Raw genomic sequence first — 15,859 nt, forward strand, 5'->3', positions numbered from 1 at the left:
CGAAGCAAGAGCAGACCAACAGCCGTATCTAACTCAAGTACGAACAGCCAAGAGTAGGAGAAGGGACACAGCAAAAACCACCTGCAGCAGGTGTGTGGAGAAGTGGGCAGTAGTTAAAGCGGCTGTCCTGGCCTTGTAGTTGACTCTTGGCTACAGAGCAGAACGGTTTCACGCAGTGTTCAAGGCGGTGACTGTTCTGGATCCTGGCGGATCTTTGGCAAGTTAAATTTAAAGAGCTCTCCCCTCCCCCCACCTTTCTGCTACGAGTTGTGATGCTATAAGACGGGGCAGATTCACCTGTGGGCTTCTGAGAAGGTAAATCTTTATAGAAGAAAGCTTCATCTTTCTCCTACCGAGCATCTGCTTGTTTCGAACTGCTGACCTTGTGGATAGCAGCCCAAAGTGTAAGCCACTGTGCCACCAGGGCTCCACGAATGGAAACCGACTCCACGGCAGTGAAGTTTGCGTTTTTGGAAGCATTTTGAGGGAGTGCGCCAGATAGAAAACACCACCACCAAGTCACATCAAGAGTTTGGTCTTGTGAGTCCCAAGTGTTGGTGAGCAGGCGCTGTACAAGGCAAGTTTGCTGAAACGCAGCTTTCTGGGACCCAATGCTCTTCATCGAACCTGTCGGCTATAATGTACGCTCAACACCTTGCACCTGTGAAAAGGACTCCAAGGAATGTAACGGAACTGCCTGAGAAGAGGAGACTGGCACCACCATCAGAGTGGCTTGGCCCTGGAGATGTCTCTGGAATCCATGAAGCCAAGTTAAGGCCGAGAGCAGTTTCTGTTATGGGTTCCGGCAGCCCACCTCGTGGCTGAGCGAGGGCAATGTTGGAAAGATCAGGCTTTCTGCCATGTAGGCTGCCTGGCCTCTTCTTCCCAGGCTTATGTAAAGCGCAGCAAACCCAGCCCAGCGCATCGGCAGTCCTGCTGCAAGTCTGTGCAGACACAGAGTAAGAGCTTTAACAAGCTGAGAATTTTAAAAACAATCCAAAAACAGGCTTGCCGTTTGGCCTAAAAGCCTCAAACCAAACGTACTACCATCCAATCAATGGCGACCCTATAGGGCTGGGTAGAACTGCCCCGAGGCTTTCTGGGAAGGTAATACTTTTCGGGAGTAGAAAGCTGCCTCTTGGTCTGGTGGTTTCTGACAGCTGACTGCTCAGTTAAGCAGCTTAAGTCACAGGAACCAGCCACTTAGAAACTTGGAAGCACATCTCTGGGGCGCCTGTGCCTCCCTCCTGGCAGGACCCCTGTGGCGGGGGTTGGTGGGGGGCTAACGTGTTGGGCATGGTGGCAGTTCGAAACCAGCTGCAGCAGCTCTGCAGGAGAAAGACTGGGCTTTCTATTCCTGCCAGCAGTGAAGTTACGCTTGGCAACCCACACCGGGCCTCCATGTAGTGAGTGTGGTGTCATGTCCCTCCCAGCTTTTTGTGACATAGCCCCTTCTTCTGAGGCTTGTCTCCTCGCTTGGAACAACCCCGAGTCCAGTTAACTCCCCAAACACTGAATCTTCTACCCCACCACGCTAGAGCCGCCCCGTCTGCGCTTCGCAGGGCAGAGCTCACACCCCCCTCCGAAGGGGCGCCGGCCTCCGCAGAGGGCCCCGCCGCGCTGCCAGTCTGGCCCGGCGGCAGCTGGGGCGCTCCCCACGCTCGCTCGCCCGTTGGCACTCGGGTCAAGGGTGGCCAGTGGTGGCATCCAACAGAGGCCGAGCCCTTGCGGTCACGGTTGGCCGCCGCGGTCGGTCGCTCGCGGCTGGCGCTCTGGCCCGGGACAGCCGCGTCCCTCCCTCCCTCCCGGGCCCGTCCCGGAGTCCCCGGAGGCACGAGCCGCGCCGGCCGCCGAGGGTGAGTGCAGCGCCCCGTCCCTACCGCCCCCCCACCCCAATCTGAGCGCCCACCCCGACCGCGAGCGCAGGGCGAGCCCGGGGCCCTCTGCTCGCCCCAACGGGGTTCGGTTCGTCTCGCGGAGGCCGCCCTTCCGCTCCCGGTCCTCTCCGCCCGGGCCGGCAGAGCGGCCTGCCACCAGCGCACAGCCGGGCCCGCGGGTGCGCCTCGGCACCCATAACCCCCTGGCCCGGCTCGGGAAGGGGCCCGCCTGCCTTCTCATTGGCCCACTTTACAAATCCCTCCCAGAAAGCACACCGGAAGAGAGCTTTAGGTCAAGTCAAGGCGCTTCTTTGCAAAAAGGCCCGACTGCCCGTGAACCTGGTTTCAATACGAGCCTGGGGAGGGAGAAAAGTGGCCCGGAGCCTGGAGGATCCCCCAGAAATTCTGCAGATAGGATTCTTTCATTGTGGTCTTGAGAGGAGGTAGGTTGTAGAGATATTAGAAATACGATGTATATGTATGCTTATAAGTTGTAAGAACCCCCAATAAAACTCTCTCTCTCTCTATATATATCATATATATATGATATAAACAGCATTGAAAAACACATTTATTGAGGACAAGGACAAGGTTTTGAAGTGTATCCAGCCTCCTTCTCCTCTCCCCCTCCTCCTCCCTCCTCCCCTGTTTTTCAATAACAAAAAGTGATAAAGTGATACTGGAAAACAACCACTGTCCTTCATCTCCAGAATTCATGTGCACAGATATTTATACAGAGTTGCAAAATAGAGGCACACAGTATTCTTAGTACATATTCTGCGATAAAGGAGGAGGGGGTGAAGGCAAATTACATCCTAATGTAAGAGAAGGCTTTATTTTGTTTGAGAATTAAAAAAACTCATGATAATGCATGAGCTGGAAGTTCTAAGGGCTGTTTCATACTTCCAACTTCTATTCTTCAAAGGACGTGAAAGGCTTTTTTTTTTTTGTATATTTGAAAGGCTTTTTAAAAAAAGACCCCTGTGAGTGAGTGGATATCTAAGTTTGAGTCACACAGTCTTTTTGAGTGCTTGTTTAAAGCCAAGGAGATATTTCCTGACAACATAGTGCAATGATCTTTATTCCCCTAAGTGTAAAGAAGACAACCTACTGTCTCTCATACTAGACTTTTGAAAAAAAACTAAGTTTTTTTTTTTTTAAAGAAAATCATTTTATTGGGGGCTCGTACAACTCTTATCACAATCCATACAAGCATCCGTTGTGTCGAGCACATTCGTACATTTGTTGCCATCATCATTCTCAAAACATTTGAAAACTACGTTTCAGTAAGGGGTTCTTGACATCTAAAACACAGCAACAATGACAAAAGAGCAAAAACCAAACAAAGAACATCTGTTGCTGTGTCGTCTGTTCTGACTCAGAGTGACCCACCAGGACAGAGGAGACCAGCCACATAGGATTTCCATGCCTGTCATGGCTTTAGAATCTCTCTCTCCATCTTCTCCCACATCGCCTCCCCCAGGGGGCAGCTGGTGGGCTGGAACCATCAACCTTTCCCTAGCAACTGAGCACTTTCGCCATGTGCTCCCTGAGCGCCTCTTAGATCCCTGAACAGCTTCTTTGGCTTGCAATGCTTTTGTCTTTACGTGGCTACCTTTCAGCCCCATTGTCCATTTCTCTGGACACTAAATCCAGCCAAGTGCCCACTGAAAGGCCACGAAGCTATTTTATTTTCTTCCCAGCACTCCCCATGATCCGAAACCATCTGCTTTCTTGATTCTGGTCAGGAAGGCAGGAAGCAGCAAGTTGGCTGTTGGGATTGTGGCGTCCCAGAGACACCAAGCACAGCTCTCTCTTCTCTCTGGCACTAGCATGCAAACCCAAACCCCCAAACTCACTGCCTTCCAGTCCAGGCTGACTCACAGCGACCCCTGTGGATTTCTGAGACCGTAACTGCTGACGGGAATGGAGAGCCTGGTCTCCCTACCCACGTTGCTCCCGATAGTTTCCAGCTGCGGACCAACACGTGGATCACGGCCCAACGCTAACCAGATAGGTTGTAAATGCTGAACAACAAGCTTGCAGGATACAGTGCAGTCTCAGGGATGTTAACATGTTAACGAACAGAATGTGATCTTCGAGAATACATCTTTAGATCAGTGCCCCCATCTCTGTCTCCCCTTTTGTTTTTCCCATGAGACTCGGGTGCCGCTGCTGAGTTCCAGGGCAGCCCCAGGAAGTATACCCTTGCAAGCTTAAGGCCTCAGGCAGTCTGTCTGAGTCCGAGGTTTGGACTCCCCCAGAGGCTTGGGGACTGCTGGCTGTACCAGCCCTCTGACCCTTTAGCACTTCCCCACGCTTGGCTGCCTGTGTGAGGTTCCGGGGTTCGTCCAGGGGGCAGCACAGTGGAAGATGCGTGCTGTTTATGTTGGACGCAGGGCGCCGGGAATAATTAGGGGAGTGACATGCTGCTGAAGCCTTTGGCCTTACCTTGTGGGAACAACCGCCAGGCTGCTGGCTGGACTGCTTACTGGCAAAAGCCATGGATTCCCATGGATTCCCGTGAGATTCATGTCTCCAGAGAAGCCCAGATGCGTTGGCGCTGGGGGGCAGCGCAATTTGGAATTTCCCTGTTCCTTGTGGCTGGACTGTCAATGAGTACAGGGCAGCAGCATGGAGGGGACTCCCAGGGTCTCAGAGAGGACAGCAGTGGGAGGGAACCTGGCATTCTGGAACTAGCCATTGACAGCAAGAAGACCTTACACTGCTCCTTCCTTCGTTCCTCAGGCTGGCAACTTGGGCAAGCTGAATGCATGTTCATTCAGGATGATGCATGTGAGTGCCCTGGGAAACGGGTTCCAAGCTGGGTGTGTCATGATATCAGAACCCCTGATTTGATAGAACATAGAATCTTGAGACCAGCTGCCTGCTTTCAAATACTGGCCTCTGCATGACAAGTGGTGTGTCCACAGGCATCAAATGAATGTCCCTCTGCCTCAAACTCCTCCTCTGGAAGATGGGATGATTTGAATAGCTACTTCATGCGGTTGCTATGGGGATTAAGTGTTGCCTTTTGTAAAGCATTTAGCTCAGGGCCTGGCACACCTTAAAGCAATATGGTGTTAACTGAGAGAAAAAGGAATTCCTGTTCTCCAAACCTGCTTGTCAGACTTGTGGTATATTTTTGTTAGGGCCCTGCTAGGAAACGAAGACACCCACTGATGACTAGCCAGAGAGGCAGTTGTTAGTTTCAGCATCAGCTTGACCCCCATTCCTTTCAGCGATGTCATACCTGTGGGAAGTGGTTGCTATGATACAAATGAAGAACCTGGGGAAAAGCAGGTAAACCTGTGAAATAAAGGTAGTGCTGGCCACACAGAGTCCCAAGTTTTACCTATATCCCATCAGTAGGTAATTGTGGTGAGTTTAGAATGATAAAAAAGAATTCTGTTTGAATGTATGTGTATTTTTAAAAACCACAGCCCAGTGGTTACAACATAAGAACTTCCTTATGCTAAGAAGCTCAATAAATGGAACGGTGAGATATTCCTTTTGTTCCAAGGATGCCATCCAAACGCCCCTGGGGGATGGGGAGAGTGTGGGCCACTCAATCAGAAAATGCCACAGGAAAGCTGTGTATTTAATCCTCGATGCATCGACCGAGGGCAGGAAGATGAGAAGAAAATAGAAAGTGCTGCTTGAGGTTTTTCTAAAGCGCTCTCTTTTCTGATGACGAAATGAATATGTACTGGTTATAAATGAATCCGGCAGGAAGGTCAAAGTGGAAAGTCAAAACTCCGAAGGCTCCCTTTCACCCCGTTCTCCCAGCCCCCTCCCCTCAGATCACAGCGACTGACTCTACTACAGACTTCCTTTCTGGGTATTTTCAGAATGCAAACAATTACATCATATCAGATCTGTTTTAAAACACACTCTTCTGCTCATCTTTCCTTGTCTATATATATATATATGGCATTTATGTATATTTGCTTTAAACAAATTTGCTGATATACTTTCAAAGGAGCGAAAATCCTCAATTCTAAAACCTAGAAGGACCCAGGAAGCGACTAGCTCAACTCTGCCCTCTTGTGGCGTGCTGCAATAACAACTGTGTGTTTGTCAAATATCTGAGTAAGGCCTTGTAAAGGTAATGGGATTCCCGCCTCCCACCCACCCACCAAACACTTTGAAGCCTCCTCCTATTATGACATGGAAGATACAAAGGTGAACCAAATGAGATATTTTTAAAGAGGTGTACAGTTTAAAGGTCGTTTAAATAGATAATTCAATAGTTATAGTAGGATGTAAAGAAGTAATTAGGTTATCATCAGAGTGTAAGAGATCGATACCTAAACATTCTGTAGGGGAAAGGTGTGAAGATGAAAGATTGCAAGACATAACCAGAATACCGGTAGCAACAAAACTCACTACCATCCTGTTGATTCCGACTCATCGACCTTGCAAGACAGAGCAGAGTACTTCTTTGAATTTCTAGCTGTAAATCCTTAGAGGAACGAAAGCCTCATTTTCCCGCAGAGAGAAAGATGAGGCTGTTGGTTTCAAACTTCTCCCTTTGCAGCTAGCAGCCCACTATGTAACCGTCCCACTCAGTTCCCAGGGCTCCTCACAACAAAGACAACAGAGCCCATTTACCGAGTGTGCATTGCGAACCAGCAGCCGGTTCGCTGTACTGCTCTTTGTACTTTGCATGGTTGTCGTTGCGTGCCAGACAGCCACCGGGACACACGTGACAGGAGAACGATTGCACAGAGTTTTCTTGGCAGTCAGCTTCATGGGAGATTGCCAGGTCTTTCTTCTGCTGCTTTTGGACAGCAGTAGAGCGCTTAACCCTGTGCCACTTTTGAGTTTTGTCTTTCGTAGAAGATCCTCCTGTAGACCTTGAACTATTGGTAAGATGCTGAGTTGGAGGGGCTGTGAGGAGATACAGGGGAGGGGGAGGAAAGGAGGTGAAGGGGGAATTTCAAAAGCAAACACTTGCCTGTCTGCACGAGAGGAACGTCCTTGCAGATTTCTTGGGTGAAGTGTGTGTGGGGGGAAGGGGCACGGCTGACATCAGACCATGAGGGTAAGCTCAGGAGTGTGACTTTCCTCCTGTTGCAGGTCATGGGAACCCAACGATTCACGCTTTGTTTTTTATATAAGGGGGGGGGGGTCATTTGATCAGAGCTGGCTTCTGGGAGATTAACCTTTCATCACGATGGACAATGGCAGACCCAGGATGGAGACTGATCCAGGGGGCTCTGCAGTGGTCCAGGCAGGAGTTGACCCAGCTCTGCAGAGGTGCAGCAGAGAACGGGACGGAAGGGGTGAATCCCCGCTGGATGAGGAAGCCAGCAACGACACCATCTCTTCATTGAGTTTCACATTTTTATTTTGCCTGAAAAACCACAGTAACTGTTGGTGAACCTTGGGAACCTGCATACCCCAGGGGCTTGTTCTCCATGAAAGAGATCGATGGGTTTTCTGTCGCTACTAGCAGATTTTTTCTTTCCTCCAAGAAGAGAATTCTTTTAAGGACACCAGCTGCCTACGGCCAGTGGCCCTGCTTTGATGCCAACTAGTGGTGCTCTTAGCTGTATCTCAGCACAACTGTGCTCCTTGCAGAGGGCTTTCAGTAGCTGCTTTGTGGGGAAGTAGGTCTCCAGGCCTTTCCTTGGAAGTGCTTCTGGAAACTTCCAACCTCCTACCATTCGATTGGCAGCTGAGGCACGTCTATACCACCCAGGGATTCAATCTCTTCTACAGCTAGCAGTGACTGGTTCTGACAACGTCCACTCAGTACTTTGGTATCCTTTCCTTTGCCCAGGCCAGGTGGGCCTATCCCACCTAGTGTGAGGGCCCCTGCTGTGGACAGACGGATTATGTTGACCTTCTTTTTGTGCATTTCCCTAGTAGCGGGTGAACTTTTCTGTGCTTCACGCACCCTCTTAACTACCATTCCTTGAGAAACGTTCTGTATGTTACAACACGCATGTCACAGGCAAGCACAATGAATTTGAGGCCCTGCCAAGGAGCCCTGGTGTTGTGGTGGGTAACTTGTTGGGTTGCTAACTACAAAGTCAGCAGTTCGAATGCACTAGGTGACACTGCAGGAGATAGATGAGACGCTCTGCTCCGGTTAAGATTTGCAGCCTCAGAAATCCAAAGAGGCCGTTCCTCTTTGCTCTCAAGGGTTACTATGAGCAGTCACGGCTGCTGCTGGCACTGCTGGGTCAGAGTTAGACTGCTAACCACTAACCACAGGGTTGTTGGTTCAAACCCACCACCTGCTCCTGAGGGAGAAAGTGAGATAATCTGCACTCACAAGGGATTCCACAGCCTTGGAACCCCGATTTAGGCTTGCTCTGGATTGGCATACACCTGAGGGCAGTGGGTTTGGGTTGGGGGGTAGTTTGAATTGAGAAAGTTATGTCAAGTGTTTCGACGACATCCAGTGCCTAGAATTCAAGAACATTCATGTAGTGTTTTTCTCCAAATGCCAGCGACCGTGCTTTTCGTTTCGTGGGCAAAGAGGTGCGGCGGCTGAGAACCGCACAGTCTGATCGAGTTCTTCAGTCTGCAGCTCACTAATTAACATGCCTGAGCTCTTTCAGCCGTCACTGGGATCATAATTCAAAACCGATTTGCCACCAGTGGACGGAGGTATCATATTTCAAGCCCTATCTGACCAGAGCTGCGCACTTTACCTCTTTTTAACCATTTAAATGACATCCCTGTTCCTAGGATCTGTGTTTTAGCACCAACAGGCGAAGCGCATGGTTCAAGCCTGGTTGAGTTTTTATGTCTAATTGGGCACATGTGAACTAAACTAACCCCGCTATTTAGAAGTGAAGGTTTTTGCTAAAAATGAGCAGATTTTTATTACAAGCGGCTTAGTTTCATCTGCTTAAGTAGCTTTTAAACCAGGAACCATTTTTCAGTACAACTGTATCTTGATGTGTTAACTGTATTTATTAATGCAAATTTCTCTCACTAGCTTAATGGGAATTCACAGGAATCATAGCCTTTTAATTGAAGCCCATATGTTTTCATGCCAGATAAGCCTGACGAATCCCAATGAACCCCCAAAGGCCACATTTCTGAATGGGAAGTATGCCTAGGGGACCCTTCAGAAGCCTGAGAGGGATGCCTGGTGGAAGGATCTGAAACAGGAACAAGATTTATGAAAAAGAATGTTGGGGTAGTTTTCAGGATAGTTTTCAATCACGTGTATCATGAAATAATTTTCGACCCCCCAGGATGTTTTGACGGAAAACACAGTCTTCATCCCATGGAATCGGAATCTCAATCCTGGCCCCTTGATGTAATGAAGACCATCCCCACTGGCTTGGTTTTCCAGACTCAAAACTGGCACAAGTGCTGAGATTTTCAAAACCTGGGCTAGGGGGCTAACAAGCACAATCCAGAAGACCAGGGAATGAAAGATTTGAAATGCAGGGAGCCTTGAAGACCTGGGAGGGACACTCATTGTCCTCTCAGCAGGCCTGGGTCATCGGGTACACTTAGTGGCAGTTTGGTCCCCCAGAAACCACTGGGGTGCAGAAGTCAGGAGGTGTCCCAGCAAGAGGAGGCAAGGCACTGCACCTTGCCAGGCCTCCGCTGTCTCCACTGTGAAGCGGCGTTTGCGTCTACCCCGAGCCATCGACGAGGTTCTTGTGAGGGTCCCCTGAGCTCTTTTGTGTGTGACCCCCTTGGGTTTCCACCAGCTAACTTTCACGAGCAGGTGACTGGGCCTTTTGCCCGAGTCCAGCTTTATCCGGACGCTCCAGGGAAACCCGTCCACCGTGGGTGACCTTGCTGGTGTTGAAAATACAGCGGGCATCCTTGTGACGCCCAGGTCACTACAGGAAGACCAACGAGTGGGAAAAGGAACAAGGAGGAAGACGAAGGGCCGGTGCCTTCACCCTGCAGTGTCTGGAAGGATCCTGGCGATCCTGTGTTGCAGGAGAAGGACAGCCAGGACGCTTCTTGGAAGGGAAGACTCTCCTTCTTTGGACCTGTCAGCAGGGAAGACCACTTGCTAGACAAGGACAGCATGTTGGGCAAGGTGGAGGGTCTGCCAGCAGGATGGAGACCCTCAGGGAGAGGATTGAAACCGGCGCGGCAACAAGGGGCAGGGTCTCTGGCACACCCGGGACCACGCAGACGGCCCACGACTGGTACACCAGGTCCCCGTGGGTCAGAGGTGGTGGCAAGAGGCAGCAGTCATCATGCGCTGTGTAGGATCCGGCAGCTTCTTGGAAAGTGCCTTCTCCAAGTGGACTGATGTCTGTGATGGTGACTAGTCATGGCTGGGGGACGAAGCCTTGCCGCACTCCCGTGGCCCTCAACACGGTGAGGAACGGCTCCATTGACTGGACTGACGGAGTGAACGAATGACTAGTTCTCTGACCCTGCTCTGTGTTCTGCCCCAGAGATGTGGGCCCAAAGATGAAACGTGATTGACAGGTGCACAGAGGCTCCGTGGCCCATGTGTACATGTCAATGGAGTCGGAGAGATCCCCTCAGATGACAGGTGTGTGAGATGTTTGGTGAGACGCTCCCTCCAATACTGGATGTGATCTCTCTTGATCAATGGCGATGGCAGCATTTTACAGGAAGCTGATGACCGTTCTTGCTGGTCCCAGCCCTAGAGACTGCTGGGTGGCAGCCCCTTGCTCCTCCCGCCTCCCCTCTTCCTCGGTCCACCTGCATCCTGCAGAGATGGCCAAGGGGATAAAGAGAGATCTCTTAACTGCTGTAGTAATTGTCTCCCTCCTTCACAATGGAGGTCACAGGGTGGAGGCAACCCCCTGCTGCAATTTATTTCTGGGGAGAAGCTCCAGGAGATGGGGATTGCTTACAACAAGGAGAAAGCTTCATGTTCTCCTGTTGAGCATCTGCTTGGGCCTTGGCTCACAGATCTGGTTTCTCGGCCTCTGTCAGCAGGAAAGAGCTGGAGAGAGACGGCAGGGGGAACAGAGGCTGAGCGGGCGGGCGGGCGGCCTGCATGCATGCTGCTTGTCTGGCAATGTTGCCTGAGTTTATCACAGCCAGGTGCACACTGAGAGACTCCAGTCTTGCTGGATCTCCCACCCAAGAGGGTGTGTTCTAATGCGGGCCCCCTGCAGCTGGCCCTGTGGGGAGAGGAAGCGATGGGTTCCATTTAAAATCCAGATCGACATTTTAAAGGCCTCCAGACTAGTAGTGTGGAAGGAAAGTCCCGCCGATCTGTTTTTGTGAAGACTGTAGCCACAAAATCCCCAGGGAAGCGTTCTACTCTGTAGCTCACGAGGCCACTGTGAGTCAGAATGGATTCGTCATAGCTAAGGGCAGCCCAAGGAGTGAGAAATGACGGTGATTTGGAGCATCTATCTGCGGCCCGCTTGAGTGGGCACCAGGGTGACTTGACAGCAAGTACACAGAAAAGCCCCAGTGGGTCACCAGTTGGGCTGCTAGCTGCAAGGTCGGCAGTTTGAAACCACCAGCCACCCATTGGGGGAAAGACGAGAGTTTCTACTCCTGTAGGCAGTGACAGTCTTGAGCGCCCACAGCAGCTGTTATACCCTGTCCCATCGACTTGTTGGCAGGGAGTTTGGGTTTGGGTTTTGGAGCTGAAAACACCAATTAGGAAATGAATAAGCAGGACACCAATAAACCCCAAACTGGGTGTATGACACGGAGCAGAGCCGTCTCAGGCTGCTAACCTAATTACAAGTAGGACCTCGTGTGGTTTTTCTTCAGGCCCTTTAGTCACGGAATTGTAGAACCAGCACGGCTGACTCAAAGTGATCCTGTAGGACAGGGTAGAACTGCCCCTGTGAGTTTCCGAGACTGCTTCCTGGAGTAGAAAGCCTGGTCTGTCTCCTGAGGATTGGCCGGTGGTTTCGAACTGCCGGCCTTGTAGATTGCAGCCCAACACATATCCACTAGGCACCAGGGCTCCTAATTCCTTTTAGGAATTCCTTTTAGGCTAAGTGATTTCAAATTCTATTCCGGGAAGCCAGGTGAGGGTGGATTGGAGAGGGTTAGGCGTTGGAAGGCATCGTGGAGGGTAGGGATTGGTGTGGAGTGGTGGTGGTGATGATGGTGATGGTGGTGGTTTCGTCTTCTTGACTTTCTCCCTTGTCCTAGCCAGGAGTAAGTTTGCTGGATCTGCTGTAAGATTTCTTTTGTTCAAAGGGTTCCCCAGTTAAACAAACAAACAAACAAACAAACAAACAAGAGTTGCTCATCAGTAAAATCATGTTCATCTTGGGCAAGTGACAAGCCATAGGGCACAGAGGTTCCAGTGGCGGGGTCAGGAACTGGGTCATTTCTTTGTCCACACAGAAAGTGAGGTGTAACCTCATGAATTCAAGGAGCATTTGTTGAGCACCTACTAGACAGAGTCGTGCAGTACACGCCCCCATCCCCCCCCCCAACCCCTTCTTCCTCAAAGAGGAATGCAGTTATTACATCCATTTGGTCCCTTTACTGCCGGAAAAATAACAGCCAGCAGGGCCTTTCTTGGGTTACCCCTGTAAGAGACCGCTAGAGTCAACCACCATTAACTTTAATGGAGCTGCTGGCGGTGGGAAGAGACAGCGGACACCGCATTTCCCTAACAATAAACCACTCTGACAGAGAAAAACACACAGGCTCAAGATAACGTACAGCATCGCATGCAGATGGATGTGAGTGGAAACTTGTAAAAGGCGGTGCTGGGTGAGGCAGCCGCAGGAGCTGCTCCCTGGGTACATGAAAGACTGGCCCTGGGAGGAATACGAGACCACACCCAGTGACTACCAAGCCCCCTTTCTGAGACCCTGACCCTTGGGTCTGAGCACTGGTGCTTCCTTTGAGCAGGTGGGGAGCCCGGTGGCACTAACCACATGGTCAGCCGTTCCAGTTCACTAGCTGCTTCTCGAGAAAGAAGGCAGTTCTCCCTTGTCTCAGAGACTTGCTTTGAGTCAGGATTGACTTGATGGCAGTGCGGTGAGGTGAACCACTTGGGTCATCTGCTTTCCCTTCCCTGCCGCGTGGCAACTGCACTCACCGATGTCCCCTCTCTCTGGGCTGTGCTCCTCAGTCTCCAGAGTCAGTGCTGGGGTCGCCGATGGCTCCGTCACATGGGGAGCTGCCTGGGCTTGCTCTGTGTTGGCAGATCCTGATGGAGAACTTGGCCTAAAAACCAAACCAAGCCAAACTAAACAACAACTTTAGACGCAGTGTGGGTGGTATTGTCTGTTTGGGGGGTAATAAAAAGGAAAAGAGAGTGTAATTTGGAACTCTCTCTCACGTGATTTTATTATTCATCATCAAACTCAAATCTTGGTGAGACCATAATGAGGGAGACATCCGAGTATTGATTGGAAAAAAAAATCACAATTTCCCTCACCAGACTGTCACACTAAACACAAACCCCATCATAGGTGCTGTCATTGAGGCTGCATTTGTGGGGTGTGTGTGTGTGTGTGTGTGTGTGTGTGTGTGTGTGTGTGTGTGGTGGGTGGAGGTTGCTGGGAGAAGGGGGAATGATAATACCGACTATCTCTCTCTCTGCATGTATTTTCTCATTTGATCTCCCCAACCTCCTTATTGACGTCGATTTTGTAGAGTCTCACTGACTTGCCAAGGTCACGCAGGTCGCAAATAGGATTGCAAGGGTTATTCTACTCAGATGGGCATCTCTGAGGGTCTCTCGGATACTGGATGGTGTATGTGTGTGTGTGTGTTGACACCACCGGCTTCCCTGAGGGAGAAAGGCGAGGCTTTCTATTCCCATCCAGAGCGACAGTCTCAGGAACCACAGGGCCAGGTCTTCTCTGTCCGACAGGGCCACTGAGAGTCAGACTGGACTCAGTGGCAGGGAGTTTGAAGTTTATTGCCCATTGTGCTAGCCACTCATCCATCAGCCCAGCCTGCAGCTCTTCTCCTTGACTTCATGTGACAGACCAGGAACCTCAGGCCAAGAGACATGAAGTGCCCCAGGTTGTGCGGCTGGTAGCTGCCTGTCTCCTCGCCTGTGGGCGTCCTTCTGCCACACCAGGCTTAGGTTTGGATATGAGCCTGTGGTCAAAGGTGAGCAGGAGGGAGAGAGGCCCTGCATGGACCAAACCACCTGTTAATAATAAAAAGACAATAGTAACAGTAGTTGTTATGCTGGCCAGCCCCAGGGCCATTTTATACGTGTTATAAGGAGCCCTCAGTGGCACAGGGGTTACAAGCTTGTCTGCTGATGGAAAGGTTGGCAGTTCAAACCCGCCAGCATCTCTGCAAGAGAACGACCTGGTGATCTGCCATTGTAATGATTCCTCCAAGAGACCCCCGGGGGCCACCTGGACTCTGTCCCAGGGGGTCACTAAGTTGGAAGTGACTGGACAGCACACAGTGACCTCTCACTCTCTTACCAGGTGGGCGGAGGGGTTTGCGTACATATGACCTGGCTTGGTGTGAGGTGGCAGCAAGTCGGATCCAATTCACAGCGAGCCTGTGCAAACAGAAGGAGCCACTGCCCTGGGTCCCGCAGTTGTTCTTATGTCTGAGCCCATAGTGGCAGCCACTGTGGCAGTCCGTCTTGTCCAGGGCCTTCCTTCATTTTTGCCACCACTCTACCAAGCATGATGTCTTTTCCCAGGGCCTGGTCTCTCCTGGCAACCATATCCAAAGAACATGAGAGGAAATCTCGCCAGCCTTGCCTCTCAGGAGCATTCTGGCTGTACTTTTTTGAAGGAAGATTTGTTTGTTCTCTTGACAGTCCACAGTCCCTTCATTAGTCTTCGCCAGCACCGTCATCCAAATGCGTCCCTTCTTCTTAGGTTTTCCTTATTCAGTGTCCAACTTTCACATGGATAGGAGGCTTTTGAAAATACCAAGGCTTGGGTGAGGTGCCCCTGAGACCTCAAAGTAACCTCTTGGGTTTTCAACACTCTAAAGAGGTCTTGTGCAGCAGAGTTACCCAATGCAACGCTCCGTTTGAGCTCTTGGAGACTGCTTCCGTGAGCACTGAGTGTCGGCCCAAGCAAGATGAAATCTTTGACAACTTCATCTTTTCTCCATTTATCATACTACTTCCTACTGGTCCAGTTGTGAAGATTTTGGTCGTCTTTACATTGAGTTGTAATCCATATTGAAGCCTGCAGTCCTTGACCTTCATCAGCAAGGGCTTCAAGTCCTCACTTTCAGTAAGCAAGGTGGTGTCGCCTGCACATTGCAGGCTGTTAATAATGATGTGGCTTAGGGAAAGCTAGTTCACTTCCCTACATCTCGGTTTCTTTGTCTACAAAATCACGAGAGGCCGATCCTCACTAGGAGGGGGTGAGGGTGCACCCCTAGCTCTTGGCACGGTGCCTGGCCTGGAGAGAGGGTGCCATGGACATTATTTATTGTGAGGCCAAACCCAAGCTCACGATGACCTTCTTTTCTCTCAAGGATTGACTGGTGGGTGTGAGGGACACCTTGCTTACCCGGCAACGCCACAAGCTCCTTTGCCATCTTTGTTTTACAGACAGGTCACCGAGGCCAAGAGAAGTGGGTCAACGGCCAGAGTCACAGTCACGGGGGAACGGGACGCACCTGAGCCCTCTGACCTAAAAGGCCAGTCCCTGAGCCCCTTTCTGCTTTTAGCATAGCGGAGTCCCCACCGCTGCCTCCTCCCCCTCCCCCCAGTAGGTTCTTAACTCTGGATAGGAAAGCAGAACAAACGAATCAATGAACAAACAAAGCCTCTCCCCTCTGGACTGGACTGTCCTCTTCCCCTGCCCTGAAACAATCTAGGGGAGATGTAACACTGGGAGGGAAAACCCACTCCACTCGTGACAGAAGGGACTTCAGTAGGCTGTCCACAGCCTGAAACACTGCGCAGGAACCTCTGGGCTGAAAGGTGCCGCCTTCCGCTTACGTGGCGGCGAGCATGCCGTCAGCGATGGCGCAGGGCGGCTTCAGAGGGTGCAGAGCAGAGCTCCTCCCCGTGGTTTCCAGGCAGTGGGTTTTGGAAGTCGATCACCAGGCACCAGAGATGCCTCTGGGTGGCTTTGAAC

The 15,859-nt window shown here is 51.0% G+C and overlaps 1 protein-coding gene across 2 annotated transcripts in view; it reads left to right on the plus strand.

Annotated features, from left to right (window-relative positions):
- Positions 1–1,584: 1,584 nt before the first annotated feature.
- The window catches only part of LOC142444743 (uncharacterized), a 199,394-nt gene continuing 185,119 nt past the window's right edge, over positions 1,585–15,859 (plus strand). The window contains exon 1 of one of the 2 annotated variants that reach the window (XM_075545941.1): positions 1,585–1,856. The gene's annotated coding sequence lies outside the window, so the exon portion shown is untranslated. Of the gene's footprint in view, positions 1,857–2,169; positions 2,321–15,859 lie in introns of those variants that run through there. The other variant, XM_075545942.1, reaches the window with a different exon arrangement.

Source organism: Tenrec ecaudatus, chromosome 4 (genome assembly GCF_050624435.1).
Source record: "Tenrec ecaudatus isolate mTenEca1 chromosome 4, mTenEca1.hap1, whole genome shotgun sequence".
In the NCBI taxonomy this organism is placed as follows: domain Eukaryota; kingdom Metazoa; phylum Chordata; class Mammalia; order Afrosoricida; family Tenrecidae; genus Tenrec; species Tenrec ecaudatus.